General features: G+C 35.4%; 1 protein-coding gene across 5 annotated transcripts in view; it reads right to left on the bottom strand.

Moving 5' to 3' along the window:
• Positions 1-16,019, bottom strand: part of LOC115232557 (putative inhibitor of apoptosis) — a 79,471-nt gene that overhangs the window by 38,348 nt on the left and 25,104 nt on the right. The window contains exon 8 of one of the 5 annotated variants that reach the window (XM_029793487.2): positions 10,298-10,320. The exons of the other annotated variants lie outside the window; for them this stretch is intronic. The gene's annotated coding sequence lies outside the window, so the exon portion shown is untranslated. Of the gene's footprint in view, positions 1-10,297; positions 10,321-16,019 lie in introns of those variants that run through there. 5 annotated transcript variants of the gene reach the window in all.

Here is a 16,019-nt window from a genome sequence, read left to right as displayed (position 1 = left end):
GGCCACAGTCAAATGACTGAAACAAATTAAAGAAAATGAAAAAATAAAAGAATATAAATATCAAAAAGCAGTTTTCAAATTTCCCTTTTTATTATGCAATAACTGTGCAAATAATATTTCCATAATTCTCAATTTTAATGTGTATTTTGACTAACATACAGCAACAACCATAGATACATATTAATTATAAGAATGGAATAAACAGATGTGTTTCAAGAGGAACAGCTGGGATTTCATCTAACTGGTTATATGATATATATATATATATATATATATGATATATATATGATATATATTTATATATATATATATATATATACTGGTGTCTGGTGCAGCCATCTGGTTCGCCAGACCTCAGTCAAAACGTCCAACCCATGCTAGCATGGAAAGCGGACGTTAAACGATGATGATATGTGTATATATATATACACACAAATACATATTTGAACTCTTTGAATGCACTTTCAGCATCAATTTGATTAATGAACTCCTTCTCTCGCAGAAAACCATCAAGGTGCTTGAAAAAGTGGTAGTTGGTAGGAAAAAGGTCTAGAGAATAAGCTGGGTGGGGAAGAACTTTGTAGTGAAGTTCCCTCAACCTCTGGAGCATCATTAGTGAAACATGTGGTCAAGCATTGTCATGAAGAATGATTGACCCTCTTCTGTTGACCAGTTCAGGACAGGAGTAGCAGTTTTTGTTCGTTTTGGCAATTTTATAGTAATATGTTTCTGCAGTAATGATTTTTCTGGGTTTTAAGAAGTTATAGTGGATGAGTCCAGCAGTACACCAGCAAATAGTCACCATAACCTTCTTTCTGAAGAACTCAGATTTAGGGAAGGTTTTTCGGTGCTTCATTTTGGTCCAACCACTGTGAAGAACGTTTTTTACTGTTGTACAGAATCCACTTTTTATCGTAAGTTACAATACAATCGAGAAATGGATTGGTCTGGTTACGGAGAAGAAGCGCCGAGCAAATTTCATATCTGTGCATTTTCTGATTTTCATTCAAATTGTGTGGTACCCATTTGTTGAGGATTTTTGATTTTCCAATCACATGCAAATGGAAGAAAGGAAGAACTTTTGGCTGACTTGAAGTTCTTTTGCCAGTTTTCAACTGGTTTTACATGGATCTTTCTCAATGACTGAGGTGGAAACATGCACAATTTTGTAGAATTTTCTAATTCAAACAGACAAAAAAATGGAACATAATGATCCACATACAAAGTAACAGACAAGGAAAATTGTATTTGTTTACTGATTAATCTGTCATGTCTATTCAATATCAGGATTTTGATGAAAGCAGATGAAAAGTTGAAGAAGTATAATTCCTTAAAACTTTGTCAATGACAGATGGGCATCTATTACACTCATGATCTTCAAAGCTCAGACCACCGCTGCAAAATCGTTTAAGCCATTTTCGAGCTGACCTCTCACTGGTCAATTTCTTACCAAACGTTCTGTTGATACTGCAGGTAGTTTCAGCTACTTTATGTCCTTTTTTGAAGTTGAATAGCAAAATTATTTGAATATCGTGCTTTGAGTGTTCCATTTCAGATGATTGTAACAACTAGGTCTTTATTGCCCACAGGGGACCAAACATAGAGGGGATGATACAAATGAGGGAATGGGGTCAATAAAACAAATGACTTTTAAAAATTTATATAAATCGGATGATAACAAACAAGAACACATACAATGAAGTGGGGTACGGGTTTAGCTTCGACCTTGCAAGCCCCAAGCCACTACTGTAGCCTTTTGTATAACATTATGGAAATACTATGTGGGTTCATTCATTCTCAACAAACTTGCTACAGCCTTCCATCTTTTTCCATCAGGTGACAAGCATTTTCTCTCCACCCTTATTTTCCTCTTAAGGTGGTAAGTGAAGAAATTAACCAAAGGATGGAGATGAAAATGCCTGTCATGATTCCTTTCACATGGGTCTTCCATACCACTTCTTTAACTATAGTGACTACATCGAGAAAACAAGCCTTGCCTTCTTTATTAAAAAAGGGAGGAGGAACAATCTTTACAATTGACTCGGAAGATAGTTGTACTCTCCCCAGCTGTGACAGCAGGTGTTCAGCATAAACCCACATTTCCGAAATTTGGGGGCATTGCACAATCTTGTGCAGAATGGTTTCCCTGTCCTGCTCACATCTTGGGCACAAGGGTGAACAAGGGGCACCATGTCTGGCGAGTTTATTGTGAACTGGTAAGGCTCCTCAGTAAAACTGGCAGACCAGGGATCCTTGGAAGTTATCCAAGGGTCCTGGCCTGAATGTCCTTTGGAACAGGCTGGCTAGTTGACCATCATTGAAGCCTAGAGTCTCCCCCAGGATGTCATCGCACTGAGCCTCTACTAACCCTCTATAGGAAGCCGAGGTGGAACCCCTGCCACTGGTGTTGCCCGTATGACAGAGAAGCTTGAGTGCTTCATGACACTCTGCTTGCCAAGCACCCAGCTTTGGTCTACACTTGATCCAAAGTTCTAGTTCATTCAAACTAGTAAGCTCAAGAAGTATCGACTGAACAAACAGAGACCACACCTGTTTGCCATCCAAGTAGAGTCACAGATGCCTCAGCCTCAGTGCATGTCTGTGCATCAATTCACACTGATTTTTATTTTCCCCAAATCAGAACTACTGATGCAAAAATAGATAATGATTATGAGCCAGGCTATGTTGTAGGGAAGGACCAGAAGTCCTGTTGGAAGTGGGGCCTGTGGGTCCCACTGGAAGGGCTGTGGTGGGCATGCAAAGTCAGCGAGGCATGAGCAGTCAGTTGGCGGTGAACAGCGCATGAGAGCAGATGTGTTAGACGGTACAGCGGGACAGCACATGTGGACGTTGAGTGAATCTTGTAGATCGAGACAGAACACATGGATGTTCAGAATGACCCTTTTCCAGACTGACAGGTAAGACTACTGCAATTCTTTCTTTGCTTCTGTCTTTTTCCTCCTTCACAACAGAAGCTATTTCAGTTCAAAAAGGAAAAAAAAATGATGGGTTTGGTCCATGTTTCAAATGAGACAGGCCATTTTGCAGCAAGAGAGATGTCACTGCTTGACTGCAAAAAATTAAGTTGGTGGCAAAACTCCAAGGTATAGATGACCTAGTGAGTTTCATACCACTGTACCTCAATGTAGAAATGAGTTGCGACGTCACTGGTGCCAAGTTGTATCAGCCTTTGCCTTTCCCTTGGATAACATCGGTGGCATAGAGAGGGGAGGCTGGTATGTATGGGCGACTGCTGGTCTTCCATAAACAACCTGGCCTGGACTTATGCCTCAGAGGGTAACTTTCTAGGTACAATCTCATGGTCATTCATAACCGAAGGGGGTCTCTGACCTCGGATTGGTGTTGGCACCTTACCTGGAAATAGAGGAGAAGGACCAGTTAAGCCAGAGAAAATAGAAAGCCGGCTGATGGAGGCTTTTATAGAAGGGCCATTTATGGCATATGGTCGATTGGGGAAAGCAAAGTGGACAGGTGAACAGATCGATGTATAGCGTACGCATGAGGGAAATTCTTCTCTCTCTTTATATATACATAAATATATGGACATAGTAGGTAACAGCTAGCTTTCGGCCGCCCTTTTGGACCCTGATGTGTCCACTACTCTGATTAGTTGGTATTAGTGTAATTTGTCTCTTGCTCTATTGTGCACCAATATGCAACCCAACCAATCGCAGCCTTCAAATAAAGTCATGTGAGACAGTCTCTTCTAAACCTCCGATGAGGTGACTGCTCCCTATAAAACTCTAGCTTCACATCGAGTTGATGTCTTTTGGTTCAAAATCTTTTAAGGTCTAGCCACTGACCACACAGGACACAGCCAGTTCCAGTGACAACACCACAGCAGCCACATAGAGACTGATCAACTTCATCCAGCAGCATTCAGCGACCTCCATCTCTGTTGCCACCATTCATCCTAACGTCAACATCATCTCTCTACGTACACAGCAACCAGCAACACTCACACAGGTTCCAACACAACACTGTTTGTGAATTGCATGACCATGGTTAGCAGCAAATACAACCTGCGAGAACTTCCTGTACCAAGTGACCAGCAGCAGCATCGTAGCCACAACTTCTTGATACAGCATTTCAACTATCGTGTACTTTGACTATGAACTGGTATTATCATCCTTGTGTCTGAACATTCTTCAAATGTCATATTATAGACTCTTTCAATGCTCTTGACATAACACACGTGCATACAGCCATGCCTATGCACACACACACTTTGTTCTCATGATGGTCTGTCTATTATTATTAACCCTAACCCTTACCAATTTGGAATATTCAGCACAATAACAACTTGAAATCGCTCCACCATGTTATCATACAATGATTGTAAATAGTTGCAATATGTAGTTAAATCTTCATCAACCAATTCATCTTTCAAAGAATCAAGTTGTGGAAATTGATGGAATTGACGTTTTGAAATGTTAGTCTTATACAACACCAATTTCAAAATGAAGGTAGTGATAAACGGTTTACAATCAACGAGAATTTTTCTGTTTCCTTGAAATATTCAAATCATTTAATTTTGTGGATATATCACAAAGGAAAAAAGATATCACACCTTGCAGCCATCAATGAAGTGGATAGTGGAGTATCTTCAAAGAAAGAGATGATTTTATGAAACAGTTCAACAAAGCATAAAACAGAGTTTCCTTTTGACAGCCACCACACTTTGGTATGGTATAAGAGTTTAGTATAGTCCTCATCATTTCTCAGAGTTGATGGAAAATTCAATCAGACAAGGGACTGGACTTCAATTTGTTCACAGTCATGATAACTAACTGTAGTGCATCATTCAATCTACTATTCATATTTTTTGCCACTAAATGCTGCCGGTGTGCCAAGCAATGAACAGTTAGTATCTGGTGGGAAATTTTGTGCTTTAGGAGAGATGAAAATCCTATCATTGAAGGGACTCCATCAGATGCACAGGCAAGAATATTGCTGAGTGGGATATTATGTTTAAAAAGAAAAGACTTGAGAGTGTGAAAATAATTGCACCTTTTGAATCAAGCAGCAATTTCTCTGTGAACAGCATTTTCTCACAAGGTTGAAGGTCTTCGCTGAAATAACGAATATATACCATCATCAAGCATTAATTGTCCACAACAGTTGACTCATCCACTTGTATAGAAAATTCAGAACACTGGAGAATATTAATGAGCTGATGTTTGACTTCGTTGGCCATTTCATCCATGCTTCAAGAAATTGTGTTATTACTAAATGGGATCTTCATAATGTTATCGGGTTTTTCGTGCATAACAGTTGACAAAACCTCTTCAATAACTGGGTGAAGTAATGTTTCTCCAATTGTGTGAGACTTCCCAGACTTAGCAGCAAGCAATGCAATGTTGTTCGATGCAATCATCCTATCATTCTCCTGTTTACTAGTTTCCTGGAGTAGAGTGTTGAATGTTTGTATTTGCTTTTTGAAAGAGGAGCTCAGTAGCAAAAAGTATGACGATGGCTTGTCCATCTTGTCAGAATGCTCTGCACCAAAGTGATACTTCAAGCGTGAAGGTTTCATTGTTCAATGTTTGATGGCAAATAAGGCACATTGGTAACTGACAGTTCTGAGGAGAGCGAATAAATCCAAACGATAAATAATCACAATTGTACTGTTGACAAATTTTCTTGACTGGAGGCATCAGTAAAATAAAAATGTGAAAACGAATTTCTACAGGCAGCGTCAGAAAGGTAGTGTGGTATTCCCAATGAGAAGAAACCAATATACGTCTCTACTAGAGCAAATACAGATCTAGTTCGTTTGACTTCCAGCATTTCAAAAATTAGAGTTTATCAAAAATTTTTAAATTAGGCACATTAATATAGCTTTCCAAGCTAAACTGCTGGAGTTATTCAACTTTTTGCTGGAGTTATTCAACTTTTTCCAGAAAAATGTTTTTAAAAAGTTATAGAGGTTTAAAGTTTGATCATTTTCTTCCAGTCAAGAAACACGATTTCAAAGCTGTCCTTTAGTGTGTGACTGCACATTTTGACAACATCCTGAAAATAGCACTTGTGTTTTGATATGAAACCACAGAATTATGCATGACCTGTAATCCCTCATAACTTTTTTATTTTTCAGAGTTTCCAGAAAATTTTTATGAATTTGAATTCTATACATGGAACTTCATGTAATTATGCCAAAATAAAAAAAAAATTGTGGTAGAGTGTAATTTAAGGCTTAGGCCTATTTGGCTGCTATTTTTAGCACACATGACAACCATCTCAATGACTGTGACAAAAATATTCGTTAAACAAGTCTGCTTTTTTAATACAAACCGACGTCTCATGCGAGTAGTCAAATCAATGTAAGTGCATCCTTATTCTAGGCATGCGTAGATACAAGTAAATGCAGACTTAACTTCTAAAAATTTATTGTCATCCACAGAATGTTCATATTGCTTACCATTTTCTAGAAATTAGCCCATCGCCCACTTTGGGAAGCTAATTAATCTGTCAAATGTAATACCTATTTGCTCACGTTATTTTGAATTATTTAGGTTCACAATATTTGCTTGTAACTTTGTAACTTTTTTACATACAGATTTGAAATTTCGTCTGTTGGTGCTTTATATACCACTGATTTACTGTTATGTAACTTTAGCTGATCTTGCTGTGTAAATTTGACTTTTATGGGCAAGTAAATTCAATTAACAGGTGTTAAAGCATTAACATTATGGCTAAATACTAAAATTGAAATTCTGGATTTTTACCTTTTGACTGACAGATTTAAACAATAATTTTTTGTAACTAAACACTTTCAAACTTCGTATACTTGTAGAATGTGTCACATAAAACGTCTTTTACTCTTGGCATTGTTGAGAAAATTCTTAATTTTGGAAGTTATTTCTTGTTTAAATTGTATTTCAGTAATTTCAACCAATCAATGACATATATTCAGCTGAATAAAATTACTGCTGTTGTTTGTCAACAACAGCTTCCGGCAGAGTATATTTCGTTTGTCACTGTTATTTACGACATATTTCATCTCAATTACGTTTGTATGAATAAACAAGTGTATCAGAAGCATGTTTACTTCATGGCACCACCATAATCGTTTGTGTTTCATTTTCCCTTTTTTTCTGTAACTCTAACCCTAAAACCTTAACCCTGACCATAACCCTAACCCGAAAACCTTAAAGCTAAAACCAGTACAAATGCATGAACGATGTCATAAATAACAGTGACAAACGAAATATACACCGCCGATAGTTGTTGTTGACAAACAATGGCAGTAATTTTATTCAGCTGAATACACGTCATTGATTGGTTGAAATTACCGAAATACGACAACTTTAACAAGAAATAACTTCCAAAATACAGAATTTTCTCAACAATGCCAAGAGTAAAAGATTTTTTATGCGACACATTCTACAAGTATACAAAGTTTGAAAATGTTTAGTTACAAAAAATTATTGTTTAAATCTATCTCGAAAGGTAAAGATCCAAAATTCTTAATGCATCTTACCTGTTTGATTTGCCACTAAAATTATCCCAGACGGCAACCAACAAAACTTTTGCCACTTTTCAAGATGAGGTACATTAGCTTGAATTAATTAAAATACAGGTATACTCAGTACAAGATTTTATTCTTTCGGTAAATATTTTGTACCTTGATGTGGAATAATTTTTCTCCAGTTTTTTCAGATGCATTCAATGTATCTGACCTCCATACCCACTGCAAGCCACTTTTTTCCAGAAAAGAAAGGGAGTTTTGTTGTGTAGGTTTTTTTTTCATTTCCAGGTTATTTTGTATGCTTTCAATGAATCTGACATCGAAATCATGCATAAATGGTTTGTTTTTCTTGAAAAGGAAAGATTTGGCTGCTATTTCTAGCATGCCCTGCTACCACATAATAATTATTTGTGTTCACACTGAAATATTTACCAACTTCTTTCTTTCCATTTATTTTTTCCATTTTACGGAAAACAATATTTTCTCAAGCAATAATAAATCTCTGAACGAGATGTAAACAGTAACTGCTTGACAACGTAAAGTATAATAGCCATCTCAATATGGCTAACCATTAAGGGTGGTTATTACTGTAGCTTTTGTCCCAGGAGATCATTGTCTCCAGCTTGCTTTAGGCACACTTTCTGTGCCAGTTGACATCTACCTTAGTAAATTTTGTTTTTCTCTCAGTTCTGTGCTTTCTGGAAGAAAAGCCCTCACATTATCTCAAAGCTACAAGAATTCACTATTGTGATTTTCTTATCTCTTAAAAAGATTTCATAGAGGAATTAGATTCAAAGGGTTTTGGTTGGTTTAAACACTAAATTGTCAAAAAGTGCCAAAACTATAAAATCAGCTTTTTTGGCTCTTTTGAGGTCTTTAGAATCCCAAAACTATAGTCTTTTTTTTTGCTTAGAGTTAAAAAATGCTGATTTTATAGTTTTAAATTTCAAAGGGCCTAAAAAAGGCTGATTTCATAGTTTTTGCCCTCTTTTAGGTCTTTAAAGGCCAGAGGAGGATAAAAAAAACTAAAAATATAAAAATAAAAAACTATGAAAAACACGATATGTACATAATTTAATTTTTCCTCTTCTTCACCTTGGTTTTGTTGATGAGATTCATGTTGCCCTTCATGAAAATTAACATTCTAGGATGATCAGTTGGCACTGCTCCTGAATTTATTGCTTCAATAACATTTCTTAAATTCAACCTTTAACTGTAATATTTTTCTGATTTCATTTCTTCATATTTTATGTTATCTGCTTCCAGTATTCCCAAATATTTATGTTACTGTTGTTTCTTAAATGATTTCATTATCAAAATAGTGTATTTTTCAAGCCTGAATTCCATTTCTACATTATTTGAGAAAATGTGAACAGTATGTACAAGACTTTTATAGCTGTTTCTCATTTTTCACACAAAGCTTTAAATCATCCATAAACAGATGATTTATCTGATGAAACCCTTTTCCCAGATCATAAGCCATATCTTTTTGTAACATCAGACTGAGCAGTATCATGGCTAATACAAATAGTAATGGAGATAAGCTCTCAGCCTGGAATACACCATGTCTGATGTTCATCTTTGCAACTTTTTGTTTTCCTCCAATCAAGTTAGTGGTCCAATGTTTTATACCTTAATTGCCCAGTTTCTTCATGTTTTCTGCCACTCCAAACATGCTTATTGTTTTACTTATCCAACTGTGTGACATCATGTTACATTCTTTTTATAATCCAATCATGCTGGATTATTCAATCCCATTAATCTCCATCTGCAATTTCTGAATATCCCTTTATCAGCAAACAAGTGATCATTAGTAACTTTATTTCATTCCTGCACCCCGTCTCTTCCACTCAAAGTATATTGTTTTCCAAATAATGATAGAACTTTTCTGCCATGATACCAGTCATAAACTTCCAAGTTGTAGGTTGAACATTTGACACCAATTTACCTTTCAAAGAAGCCTTAATATACAACACTTGTCATCGAAGTAGGAATGTGTCTCTGCTGCAATCCTTTCATGCAACTGTATAAAATTCTTCAGCCAAATAACCTTGTCCTCTATCCAGACCAGGTCCTTTCCAATTTAGAGTTTTTTTCAGCATTAGTCTCACTGAATACAGATCATTTTTGCCTTCCTTTCATTTTGGCACACCAGCATGTTGTCTTTTCACCTGTGTTAATCACTCTACACTTCTGTTATATCTAACTGTATGTTCCCAAACATGCAATTTCTTCTACATCAGGAATCACTTTTGGATGTTGTTCTCCTATTTCCTCAAAAATCCATCTTCCATTAGATTGAAACAATATATTCTGATTAAAACCTTTACATCTAGCATCATGAGTTTTCAATTTGACTTTTAATGGCACCACCAAGAATTTTGTGACAATACTTTATGTCCTTTAACCAGCACTGTTCAATCAATTTTCTGATTAATGCTTCATTATTGAGTTCGCCTTTCATTGTCCTATTTAATTGTACAGATTTTTGCCTCCAATTTGGTAGTTTCTTTTCTTTCAACTGTCTTCCATTTGTATTCTATCATGTCAGCTACAACATTAGCTGTGGCTATGATTAACTGGTTTGTTTCACTGATGTTCTCTGTTTCAACCAAACTCAAAATGCCATTTACTTTGCCTGTGGCTCTCCTTACTTTTCTTCTGCCTATATACTAGTTAGCATTCCATCATTTTTCTCATTTTTCACACATATATTAGAGATATAATATTTTGAAATAGAACCTGAATATGTTTTGGAACAATTGTAAATCTGACGATTGCATATACTCTTTTTTTTACTCTTTTTACTTGTTTCAGTCAGTTGACTGCGGCCAGGCTGGAGCACCGCCTTTAGTCGAGCAACTCGACCCCGGGACTTATTCATTGTAAGCCCAGTACTTATTTTATCGGTCTCTTTTGCCGAACCGAACCGCTAATTGACGGGGACATAAACACACCAGCATCGGTTGTCAAGCAATGCGAGGAGGACAAACACAGACACACAAACACACACACATATATATATATATACATATATACGACAGGCTTCTTTCAGTTTCCGTCTACCAAATCCACTCACAAGGCTTTGGTCGGCCCGAGGCTATAGTAGAAGACACTTGCCCAAGGTGCCACGCAGTGGGACTGAACCCGGAACCATGTGGTTGGTAAGCAAGCTACTTACCACATATGTATTTATATATGTATATACATAGGTATACAGTTGTGTATATGTATATATATTGTAATCTTCCAATACTGAAACACACGTATGTAGTTCCTTCATATTTAATAAATATAAGTATTAACTAAAGTATGATATAATTAACGAAGTATATTATATACCCAGCTGGTAATTTTGGTTATATTCTTAAAGTATTATTTCGTGATGTGTAAACTGATACAGCATTTCTAGAATCTCCAAATCTTGTCCAACATTTGTTACTCATCCAGTTTCATCTGCTTCACTATTTACTTCACTAGCATTCTCAGGCACATAGTGTTTTTCTTCATTTCTTACTGTTGCTTCACACCCTTCCTGTTCATTTTCTATTCTTCTCAGAATTACTTCAAATTCTGTAATTGAATACAAGTTGCCCTTGCCTGGTCTATCAATAATTGGGCAGATTGATCATGACTACTGAATTTGACATTTTCACTCATTTTGAGGCAGTATTTATGAGATCTTTGCCATCACTGCTTGGTCCAATGCTTAATCATCATCATTATTATTCTGCTCTTCACCAATTCACTCTCTTTTTGCACTGTCACTCAACTGCTCTCTCCTACCTCCAACTTGTGTATTATTTGTTACTCTTCAACCCTATCCTAACAAACCATCAAACACATGCCCATGCCAGTACGAAACTTAAATGATAAACAATGACACACACACACACATGTAAAATATGTATTTTTAATGAAAGCTTCAAAAATTTCATTGAGAGTAAGCTATACTAAATGCTAAAAGGAAAATAAGCACAAACTGATCACTAAAACATGATTTTCTTGTTTTGTAAAATGTATTTGTTTTTCAGTAAAACATTTTTGTGTGAAAACAACCCCCGCATCTTAAAATTTAACATCATCATCATCATCATCATTTAATGCCCATTTTCCAAACTGACATGAGACAGATGGTTTGATAGGATCAGATGAGCTGCAAGCCTACACTAAGTTCCAGTATCAATTTTGGCATGTTTTCTATGGCTGGATGCCCTTCCTAATGCCAACCACTTTGCAGTAAATGCTGGATGCTTTTTTTTCTTGAAACTGGCACTAACTAATGAAGCTACCAAAATCCATAAAAGAGGAAAAACCTCCGAGATTGAGAGGGATTATATTTGAGAGAGTAGTGGGAGTGGTTTTATGCTAGATGTTGAAAAGCTAGAGATTGATAGAGGGACAAGCACAGATAGCTTACTATGCAGATAATAAATGGTTACCCTGCATTGTATAGGGGTGTGTGAAGTAACTGGAAAGAAAATAAAGATGTTGGTGATGAGGTTGACAATGCATAGCCACATGGTACAAAAAGGTGAGTATAAAATAAAATATGGATTGAGGATTAGGGGAGAAGGAGAATGTACATATTTTCATAAGAGTATAAGAGAAGAGTGACAGATGGTCAGAGATAGTGGTAAAGGTGAATGTAGTGAGCGATAAACAAAGGTGGTGTTGTGGTTGATGATAAATAATAGGGTGGAGATGGACGGGTGCATGGAAAGAAAGATGAGAGAGATTGAAGTGGTTGAGGAAGGAGATAGTAACAAGTGACAGACAGCACAAGTAGGGAAGAGAGGAGTAATACAAACCTGTACATATGTGTATATAAATATAAAAACATTTATCTTGTATGTAAAGGAAAGAACTTTCTTTAGTGTACAAAATCATGAAATATATAGAAACATGCAAAGTGTGTGTGTATTAGGCTGAGTGAAAAGTAAGCAATGTTTTGAAACACGAAATTCATCACAATATATTGCAACAATGCAGAAATTTTATTCATCAAAGCAAGTACCATTACAATCAACACATATTTGCCAACAAGGTACAAGTTTGTTTATTCCGTTAACATAAAAATCTGGAGTTCTGGAGCTGATGAACTCTTTGAATCACACTTTCAGCATCAATTTAATTTTCAAACTCCTTCTTTCGCAGGAAACCATCACGGTGCTTGAAAAAGTGGTAGTCGGTAGGAGAAAGGTCTGAAGAAGAAGCTGGATGGGGAAGAACTCCATAGCTGAGTTCCCTCAACTTCTGGAGCATCATTAGTGGAGCGTGTGGTCAAGCATTGTCATAAAGAATGTCGACCAGTCTGAGATGGAGGAGAAGCAGATTTTCATTCATTTTGGCAATTTCATGGCAATATATTTCTGCACTAGCGACTTTTCTGGGTTTTAAGAAATTATAGTGGATGAGTCCAGCAGTACACCAGGAAACAGTCACCATAACCTTCTTTATCAAGAACTCAGATTTAGGAAAGGTTTTCAGTGTTTCATTTTGGTCCAACTACTGTGAAGAACATTTTTTTATTATTGTACAGAATCCATTTTTCATTACAAATTACAATACAGTCGAAAAATAGATTGGTCTGGTTATGGAGAAGAAGCGACGAACAAATTTCATATCTGTGCATTTTCTGATTTTCATTCAAATCGTGTGGTACCCATTTGTTAAGCTTTTTCGATTTTCCGATTACATGTAAATGGTTGCAGGCAGTTTTTCCGGCTAACTTGAAGTTTTTTTGCCAGTTCTTGAGTGGTTTTACAAGGATCTTTCTCAATGACAGTTTTTAATTGACTGTCACCGATGTATATATCAATGTTAATTTATTGATCCATTTAGGCAAATCTATGTCTGTATCATCAGACAATCGCAAAAATATATTTAAAAAAATTCAAAACTCTGTAAAAATCTGCTACAAATTCTTCACGTATATATATATATATATATATAAAACCAGGTTGAGTAATAATTTAGCTATGTTTTGAACCGTGAAGAATTTGTACCAGATTTTTACAGAGTTTTGAATTTTTTTTAAACATATTCTTGCAATTGTTTGATAATATAGACATAGACTTGCCTAAATGGATCAATAAATTAACATTGATATTTTTTTCACCGCTGTTACAATCATCTGAAATGGAACTCACAAAGTGCAATATTCAAGCAATTTTGCTATTCAACTTCTATAAAAGATTAAAGCAGCTGAAACTGCTCTCGATATCAATGAAACATGTGGTGTGGAAATGACCAGTGAGTGGTCAGTTCAAAAATGGTTTAAACGATTTCGCAATGGTGACCTGAGCCTTGAAGATCGTGAACATAGTAGACACCCATTTGTCATTGGTGACGGTCAATATATATATTCAATTTTTGGGGATTAATTGATATGCGGGTATTCTATTTCAGATAACACAAAAATAACCTAATAAGTATATCTGACAGTAAACTCTTGGTATCAGTTTGCACATCACAAAATAATACTTAAAGGATATAACCAAAATTACCAGCTGGGTATATAATATACTTCATTAATACTTATACATATTAAATATGAAGGAACTACATGTGTTTCAGTATTGGAAGATTACAATATATATACATATACACAACTGTATACCTATATATATATACATATATAAATACATATATACAATCATCAGATTTACAATTATTCTAACATATCTTCAGGTTCTATTCCAAATTATTATATATCTAATTTTACATCCTTTTAAAATTAAGCAATACAATTAAGCATTAATGATTAAAAATTATGAATTAAAAATTAAGAATAAAAATTATACTTTGTAATATTAAGAATTAAAATTTATAAATTATACATTATAAATACGAATTAGTATATATATCAATCATGTAAAATCAAGCATGTCAAATACAGAATGTGAGATAGAAGACTAAACATCAGAATAAAAATGTCTGTGTTTAAATGTGATATATAACAAGAAAAATTCAAATACATATCTTCCCCTTTTTTTTTGCTGGTACTAAAATGGTGATTTGAGGAAAAATTTGAGGGATGTAAAATTAGATATATAATATTTTGAAATAGAACCTGAATATGTGTTGGAATAATTGTAAATCTGACGATTGCATATGTGTATTTATATATGTATATATATATAGGTATACAGTTGTGTATATGTATATATATTGTAATCTTCCAATACTGAAACACACGTATGTAGTTCCTTCATATTTAATAAATATAAGTATTAACTAAAGTATGATACAATTAATGAAGTATATTATATACCTAGCTGGTAATTTTGGTTATATCCTGAAGGGTTGAGAGAGAGAGAGAGAGAGAGAGAGAGAGAGAGAGAGAGAGAGAGAGAGAGGAATGGCATCTAAAACCATATAAACCATGCTAATTTAATGCAGCAAGCTTTCCATATCTGAGCAAATAAGGACAACCAGAAGATCATTTCTCTGAATCCTTTTGTAGGCTACTTTGATGATGAAAGACAATGATGCTATTGTAATGGCTGATAACTTCAACGGTCATGTTGGGAAGTACTTCAATGGATTTCATGGCATGTATTGAGATTATGGTTTTGGTTCCTGAAATGAGGAGGGAACAAGGCTGTTGGAGTTCTGTGATGCAAATGACTTGCTGGTCTGTAATACTAACTTCATAATACCTATCAGCCATCTGATCAATCAATCTGGGGGTACACAAACCATATTGACCACATTCCCATTGGAAACGGAGAAGAAGATGCTTGTGAATGCAATGTCCCTCCTGGATGAATAATCTACAACTCAACATATGTTAGTGGTTAGTGACTTGAGAGACTTAAGACTAGAAGGACTTGAAAACACAAACCAATTTGGAAAAGGTGGTTATGAAAGATTAAGGATCCTGAAAACAGCCAGATATTTAGAGATATCTTTCTTTGTTTTATTATATAATAAAATGTATTCAAAAAGATTATTGCAATAAAATTGTTTCAAAATAGATTTATTACAATTTTTATATTTCAATTGTTACAAAATACATAATCTAATATTCAAAATCACATAACTGCATATAGCACAAAGGAGCGAAGAGAGAAGATTAATCTCTGTGCACAATGAAGACGGGAGTCCGGATGGCTCCTGTGCAAGGACAATCTGAATATAGACAAGTGTTGCAAAAACATATATTTGCAAATGAAATTTATAGAAAAACATCTATGTAAAAAATTACCTAAATTATAGGTTTTACACAAGCTTATCGAAATTGATCAACATCAATGGAATTTGTAGTTGTGATACCAGTGCCGGTGGACGTAAGAGAACCATCCGAACGTGGCCGTAGCCAGCGCCGCATCGCCTGGCCTCCGTGCCGGTGTCATGTAACAAACACCATTCGATCGTGGCCATTGCCAGCCTCGCCTGGCCTTTTAAGAATTAGTATAACATAGGATCGCTCATGATATAAATATCATGAGTAAATTTTTATAGTTAGTTTATCACAGATGGCTTGTTTAGCAGTTCTTCATATTTCTTCATATTTGATGGT

The sequence above is a fragment of the Octopus sinensis genome, linkage group LG2, assembly GCF_006345805.1.
Source record: "Octopus sinensis linkage group LG2, ASM634580v1, whole genome shotgun sequence".
NCBI classification, from domain to species: domain Eukaryota; kingdom Metazoa; phylum Mollusca; class Cephalopoda; order Octopoda; family Octopodidae; genus Octopus; species Octopus sinensis.
Note: the sequence above shows the minus strand (reverse complement) of the source record. Positions and strands in the feature narration are given on the sequence as shown.